Below are 7,632 nucleotides of genomic sequence, written 5' to 3'. Positions count from 1 at the left end.
CAGCTGACTTCCAACCTAGACAGCATATTAAAAACATAGCTTTACTTTGTCAACAAAGGTCCATCTAGTCAAGGCTATGGTTTTCCAGTAGTCATATACGGATGTGAGAGTTGGACTATAAAGAAAGCTGAGCACCAAAGAATTGATGCTTTTGAACTGTGGTGTTGGAGAAGACTCTTGAGAGTCTCCTGGACTGCAAGGAGATCCAATCAGTCTAACCTAAAGGAAATCAGTCCTGAATATTCACTGGAAGGACTGATGTTGACGCTGAAACTCCAATACTTTGGCCACCTGTTGCGAAGAACTGACTCAATGGAAAAGACCCTGATGCTGGGAAAGATTGAAGGCAGGAGGAGAAGGGGACGACAGAGGGTGAGATGGCTGGATGGCATCACCAACTCAATGGACATGAGTTTGAGTAAACTCCAGGAGTTGGCGATGAACAGGGAAGCCTGGTGTGCTACAGTCCATGGGGTTGCAAAGAGTTGGACACGACTGAGCAATTGAACTGAACTGACTGTCCAGGTGATCCTGCCAGGCAGAGTGTCTCTGCGGTGGGAATGAGAGCCTGTTTGGGGAAAATGAGAGGGAGGAGATGAGCACAGAAGGAAACGGCAACCCACTCCAGTGTTCTTGCCTGGAGAATCCCAGGGACGGGGGAGCCTGGTGGGCTGCGGTCTATGGGGTCGCACAGAGTCAGACATGACTGAAGCGATTTAGCAGCAGCAGCAGCAGCAGCAGCAGACACCGTGTGGAGCCTGCTCTATTCTGGCCAGATGACCTCACCATCTGGGGAATAATGTTGAGAGCGCCCCCTGCTGGCTCAGCCACTAACCAGCTCTGGGGTCGGTGACTGGAAGCCCCCTGAACCTCAATTTCCTCCCATGGAAATGGAATAATAATATTTATTATTAAGGATTCAGTAAAACGGAATATGCAAAACGCTTATACAGTGTGGAGCAAATAGTACGCGCTCAAAACTCCTTAACCACAAAAGGAGGAAAAACAGATAGGAAAGAGTCAGAAAGGGTCAGAAAATCCAAAAAGAAAGAGATGACAATCAAAAGAGGCAGGCAGCAGTAAACCAGGGGCAGCCCACTCTGGCCCGCTGGGAGTTTGACTCTCCCACAAAAGATACAGAAATATAAAGCACCCAAAACTGTAGTACCCACTCCCCGAAACTGACTTGAGTTCTTCTGGTTCAACACTCTCCTTTTACAAACATTCTGAGCCCCAGAAGGAACAAAAATGTCTCTAAGATGCCCAGAGAGTCAGCAGAAGAGCCCTGCGCGGAGGGACGGCAAGCTGGGGAGGAGTCGCGCGGGGGGGCGGTGCGGTGGTTTATGTTTCCTGTTCTCCGCCGTCCAGAGGGAGAAGGCCAGCCTTCCTCTGTCCCCTCGGCCACAGAGAGAGAAAATGGCAGACTGAGAAGAGGGTCACTGGGCAAGAAGGGACCGGGAGGGGTAGGGGACTGATTTGATCCTGCCCATGCCCTGCACTAGGCGCTTCACTTAACCCAGCACAGACTCAATACTCATCCGTCCTGCGAGGGATTATCCTCATTTCACAGGTGAGGGCACAGAAGCCCCCGGCCCCTGAAGAGCTAACAGGGCTCCATACTGTGTGATTCCAAAAAGCTGCAGAGCGCTTCTGCCTGGGATGTGGGACCAAACTAAGGCTGTAACCTTGGGCAGTCCTTTCTCTCCAGCCTCAAGCTCTTCCTCTAAACAAGGAGGGTAGGCACTGGTCCTGAGGGCCCTTCCAGCTGGAGCTGACATTCTTAGAATTCTGAACAACAGCCTCCCCCAGTTGAGGCAGGAGGAAGGCCTGCCAGACACCTGGCAGCTCTCTTCTGGCCTTCCTGCCCTGGAGCACTGGGCAGCCCTGCCCAGGGAGAGCCCCTCTTCCTGCCCAGGCGAGGGCAGCACAATGCCGCCTCCTCTCCCTCCCAGGGTGGCGCCCATCCCCCCCCACCTCCAGCCCAGGGAGCCTGGGCCTCAGCCCCCATCACTCTCTGGGGCAAATCTCAACAGTCTGGGGAAACAAAACCAAACAATGAATTAAGCCCTTCAATTTGCCCCAAATCTTCAAGGCTTTGGGGAGCCCACAGGTCAAGATTTAGATCAGGGCTTCTCCAACTTAAAAAAAAGGTTTTTAATCTAAGAACTTAGATTTTTTTATAAAATTAAATATACTCAATAGTGGTAATGGTTACAGAACATTGTGAATGTTCTTAATGATTAAAATGATTAGTATGGTACATTTTATGTTATGTATATTTTACAATAAACATTTTTTTGTGAAATTAAAAAAAAAATGCTGGCCTCAACTTGGATAGTCTTCAACAGACCTTGTAAGGCTGTTATAAAAGTTCCTAAATGCTTACTTTCAATTTCTGTTCTTATCTCATTGCAGACCAGTAACGTTTTATGGACTGGTAGCAGTCCCAGGGCTGCTCTTTGATAGAACTGATTCAGGCTGCTCAGAGGTGGACTCTGGTTTTGCAGTCTCTCAGGAGACCTTCCAGAAGGAACATTTCTGTACACGCTGCTTCTCAAGCAGAAACTTCTGGATAAGCCCCTGGCCACTGATCTGACTTAAGCCTGGACCCCTCCTTCCACCCTAGTCTGTCTCACAGGGTCTTCTTGATGTGCATTACAAATAAAGTGCCCCTGTTGGTGGCCCTTGATAAGCATAGGGAGTTGTGAGGTAGGGGAAGGAGAGAAGTAAAGTTGTGCCTTCTTTGCTTCTAACTCCTACAGCCAACTTGGCCCAAGCATCACCTGCTACAGGAAGTCATCCTGGGCTCACAGCAGAACTGAGGAGCCCCCATCTGTGTCCCTGCACAGTCTTCCTGCACGTATTCTCATTGAATGGTTGACATGGAAAATCTGAAAGTAGTGCCTACTCCTCTGGGGTGGGGTGGGGTGGGGTGGGCCTTAGTTTGAGGGCTTGGCTAGATTTCAGGTCTCGGTTAGGTGCTCCTGTGCACAGGGTATAGTCTGCACAGCTCTGAGCAGCTGCCTTGATGGCTGGGACTCTGGGCACATCTCCACCAGGCTGTGGGGACTGCAGAGTGGGACCTGTGTTTGTGTCAGAATACAGTGGTCTCTGCTTGGCGGAGCAAAAGAAAACATGGTGGGTTTTTGAAACATCTGGACACCTGGGCTCCAGTTTAGAAAGTCTACCTGCAAAGGTCTGATGAGCCTCCTGAGTCTCTGTATTTTGAAAAAGTGCCATGTGACTCTGATGCCCAGTTGGTGTCTGGCCCGTGAGAGGTACCAGCGAGTGGTTTGGTGGCTGTGATGCAGCACGCCTGAAGAAGGGAACACAGGGACCTCCAGCCTGGAGGACGTTAGAAGGGAGTGTCACTTTTATCTATCCTTTTGTACCAATTGGACTTTTGACGTAAAAAAAAAATCTGATGGACTGATAAAAATGGCTATCATTTATGTCAAGAATTGCAGGGACTTCCCTGGCTGTCCAGTGGTTAAGATTCTGTGCTTCCAATGCGCGGGGCGCAGTTTCAATCCCTGGTTGGGGAACTAAGCTCCCACGTGCCACAGTGGCCAGAAGAAAACCCTGCGAACTCTGGCCTGTATTTGTATCTGGGGCCTGGAAGGACAGAAGCAGGTGGGCCAGAGGCGCAGAAACGCTGCAGTGTGCAAGTGCCACCTCACGGGGGCAGCAGCTGCTCAGAGCTTGCTGATCGCCTCTGGGTGGGACTGAGCACAGGCTTGCAGGATTTTCTGGGTTTGAAGATTAGCCTGAAATCACATTTTCAACTGTAATTAATTGTCAACTAATTTTAAAAAATTTAAAGCACGGCACAGAGTGAAGCCAACAAGCCTGTGGACTGACTCTGGCTGCAGGCCAGCAGTTGGTGCGTTCGAATCTTGAATCTGAGAAGGATGTTAAGGACTGGGTACCTTCAAGGCCCGTCTGCAAAGCCAGGACAGAGCCAGCCTTTGCTTCTAGAAAATCGGGTTGACTCCCCACGGGTCCACACAGGACAGGAACAACTCAGGTGCCCAGAGGAGTCACCACCCACTCATAGTCATCTAATTCAGCACATATTAAGCTCCCACTATGTGCCAGGCTCAGTGCTGGAGACCCAGTGTCGTGACAGGCACAGCTCCTGCTCTGGGGGAACCCTTCCTTCTAACTGGAGACACACGGTTGAAACAAATAATCACGATAATAAATTCACTGTGAAACATGAGGAGCTGCGGTATAGCACAAGGTTGGGGTTGGATTCCTGATTCCACCCTTGGTCAGCTATGTCACTTCTGGCAAATGCCCTAATCTGTCTCAGTGGCCTCCTTTCCTACCTGTGAAATGGGCATGATAATGTCATAGGGTTGTCTTGCGGAATTCCATGAGATCATGCAAATAATTATTAGTCATGGCCACAAAGTAGAGAGAGCTGTAAAGAGCATGTAAGAGGGAGCGTAGGCTTCTCAGAAAACCCCATCAAGCCCCTCACTAATCCCAGAAGCTTCTCCCCCGATAGGTGTGAGGCCACAGGTTGGAAGTCTGGGCCCAGGGACTGCTGCACCCCCAGGGCTCAGTCGCCTGTGTGCTCTCCATTCTGCTGTGGCAGCCATAGGCATCTGGGTAATCTCCCGTACTTGCCCCTGGTAGGATTTGGTGCCCAAGGAAGGTAATGCCCTTGATCTCACTGGGAGAAGGCTAGGCCTTTCCCACCATTGGCCAGAGCCCCTCGCACTGAGACTGCCGCATCTCAGAGCTCATCAAATTCTACAATTAAGTATTACAAATCTGGGTGCCTGTATAAAACGAGGCAGAAAACCTTCCTTGTGCCACCAAAGTGCAGAATGCTAGCTTCCACTGGCAGGGACCTCAGTCACTGGGACACTGTGGACCTTACACTTGATCTGGGCAAAGAGGGAGGAAGGCAGATGGCAAGAGACTTAAGTGCCAGTAATGCCTCTGGTGCCTTCAAGCTCAGCTCAGTGGAGGAACCCTCAATGGCCAAGATAGGATCCCTGATCTAATCAGGTAGAGAAGACCTGGAATTAGGCTTGCACGTGGACGGTAATTTCCAGGGTACCTATTCCAACCTCCCATTCAAAGCAGGAAGCTCCTCTCTAAGGAGCCTGGCCTTATCTTCTTGTTCACAAGCAAATCACTTTCAACAGTGATTCAGAAACCCAACTAACAGTAAGAGAGCCAAGCGGTTATCTGGGGGGGCAAAGCAGTGCTAACACGTCGCTGGAAATCCAAACTCTTCATGGGGAGGAAAACACAGAAGCAAGCAATACCTCTATTAAGGCCTGGCGGGCGGGGGTGAGATCTTTCTTCCTTGGAGTAACAGAAGATGGTCACTCGTGGCTTTTGAGGGCGGCAGCACTGGCTGAATCCGGGGCAGAGGGGACGCTGAAATGCCAGAGCAGCCGCCTTCCCAGGAAGCGCCTGGACTCAGTGCCTGTTAGGCCCTGACCAGCTGAGACCTGTGGGCGTTACCTCACCTTCCTAGACCTGTTTACTTCTCTGTCCTGTAGCAGCACCCACCTCACACGTTTGGACCTGAGGAGACAACGTCACAATGCCCGAAAGGAACTGCTCACCCCACAGTAGCCTCTGACGGGCAGCGCCACTCCCCAGCCAGCCCTGGAGTGGTTTATTTCTTTTCCCGTTGCCCACTGTCAGCAGAGTCTCCCAGTTCCTTGGTATGGTGTCTCCAGAGCCCAGTGGCCCCATCCAGCTCAGAGACTCATCACCTCACCCCCGTGGTGCTTCCACAGCCTTCCACTGTGGCCTCCGTCACCTTCTCTCTCCAATTCACCCTGCCCCACGCCTCCATTCTCTCCCTCAGAATGGCTTTGTTCACTGAACACGCCTGTTCCGTGTTCTGAAGCCCCCACTGCTCAGGATAAAGGGAATGGAGAGGGCATCTCTATGAGAGCCTGCTGTGATCCAGTAACCATGAAAAGTCCTCATAAAGTACATGTTAACAACCTACTCACCAGAGACATATTAATGTCCTTTGTTACCCGAACGTTATTGACCAGTTTCAAAATTCACTCATATAACAAATTGCAGATTAGTTTCTGCAAAAACCTCCCAGTGAAGTGTTATCAAGTCCATATCTGATTTCTTGGAGGACTGCCTCAAGTCTTCTCTCCTCTATTAAGCTTCCCAGACCACCAAATCCTGTGGTTACACCCTCACTGAAACACACTTGGCAGAGTACAAGCATGGGGTTGAGGCCATATTCTCACTAAGGCGTTCCACAACCCCCCCGCCCGCTTCAGGCATAAACACAAGATGCACGGGGACCCCATTTCATCTTTGCATCGCTAGCACATAGCTCAAAGTTGGGCACGTTCTAGCTGTTTGTTAAATGTGGATTTAAGGGCTTTCTTCCCATCCCTCAAGCCCCTCCTTTCTGCCGAGGCCAATCACCACGTCCAAGTACAAAAGCCTCAAGAGGAAGGGATGCACCTCATTTTCCACTCAAGTCAAAGGAAAGAGTGTGCTCTATGGCAACAGCCCCCAGGCTGCAGTCAAACCACTTCTGACCTCTGACAGAAGAGCTGCCAGGAGAGGCTGGCCTGGCTCACTCAAGACAGGACCGAGTCCTCCGGCCCAGGGCTCTGACAATCCCCAGGAGCTCCTGGACACCCGTTCCTCCTTTCCTCCAAGCTGTGCACGTGTGTGTGCTCAGTTGCTCAGTCATGCCCAACTCTTTGAGACCCCCAGAGGACAGGTTCCTCTGTCCATGGGATTCTCCTGGCGGGAATACTGGGTTACCATTTCCTCCTCCAGGGGATCGAACCTGAGTCTCCTGCATTGGCAGGTGGATTCTTTACCACTAAGCCATCTGGGAAGCCCTCCTTCCAAGTCATAGGCAAAGAATTTGAGTGGCAGTTATTTAACCTAATTCAATCTTCTCTTTTTATGTTTGAGAAAACTGAGGCCCAGGACTAGTACCTCTCTGAAGGTCAGAGGTAAAACAGAAAAGCCAGGGCGTCTGATCTTATGGGTAAGATGGATCTCCTTCAGTTCCCTGTGACAACCGCTACCACAAGGTGGGAACTTTTGACACCAAGTCAGGGCCACCATGGGGTGGCTGTAACCAACTGGGGATCCCTCCTCAGGCGTATCTTAGACCCTCTTCTTTTTCCTGATCTCTGTTCCGTTCTCCACATGTCCCACAGGAACAAAAACCTACGGCTCTCTGTAGGACATCTAGTATCATAACTCTGATGAATTTCTACTTTCAGGCCATCTTTATATCCAAGCTACTCAGAACTGGTGCTTTAAAGGTTCCCATGGGTACCATCTCACCCACGCAAACCTCTAATACCTACTATAGGACACATCAAAGACGGACAGAGGTGCATTTCTGCACACAAGCTTCACTTCGGCCTATGTGTTTAGATATTGCCATCATTATACTGAACTACACTTGATCTTTTTCCTGTTCGCCCTATACAGCCATGACTCTTTAAATTTGATCTTCTTTCAGAACCCCTACAATTGATCACCTTATAAATTTCTAAGTCAGTTCAAGCCACTTAAAAGCTGCAGTCATTTGCAACTCAATATAAACTTATTAGCTCCCTCACTAGCCTCTGGTTAAAAACAGTTATCATTATTAGTGAT

The sequence above is a fragment of the Bubalus bubalis genome, chromosome 2 (assembly GCF_019923935.1).
Source record: "Bubalus bubalis isolate 160015118507 breed Murrah chromosome 2, NDDB_SH_1, whole genome shotgun sequence".
Classification (NCBI taxonomy): Eukaryota; Metazoa; Chordata; class Mammalia; order Artiodactyla; family Bovidae; genus Bubalus; species Bubalus bubalis.
This window is presented reverse-complemented; position numbering follows the sequence as displayed.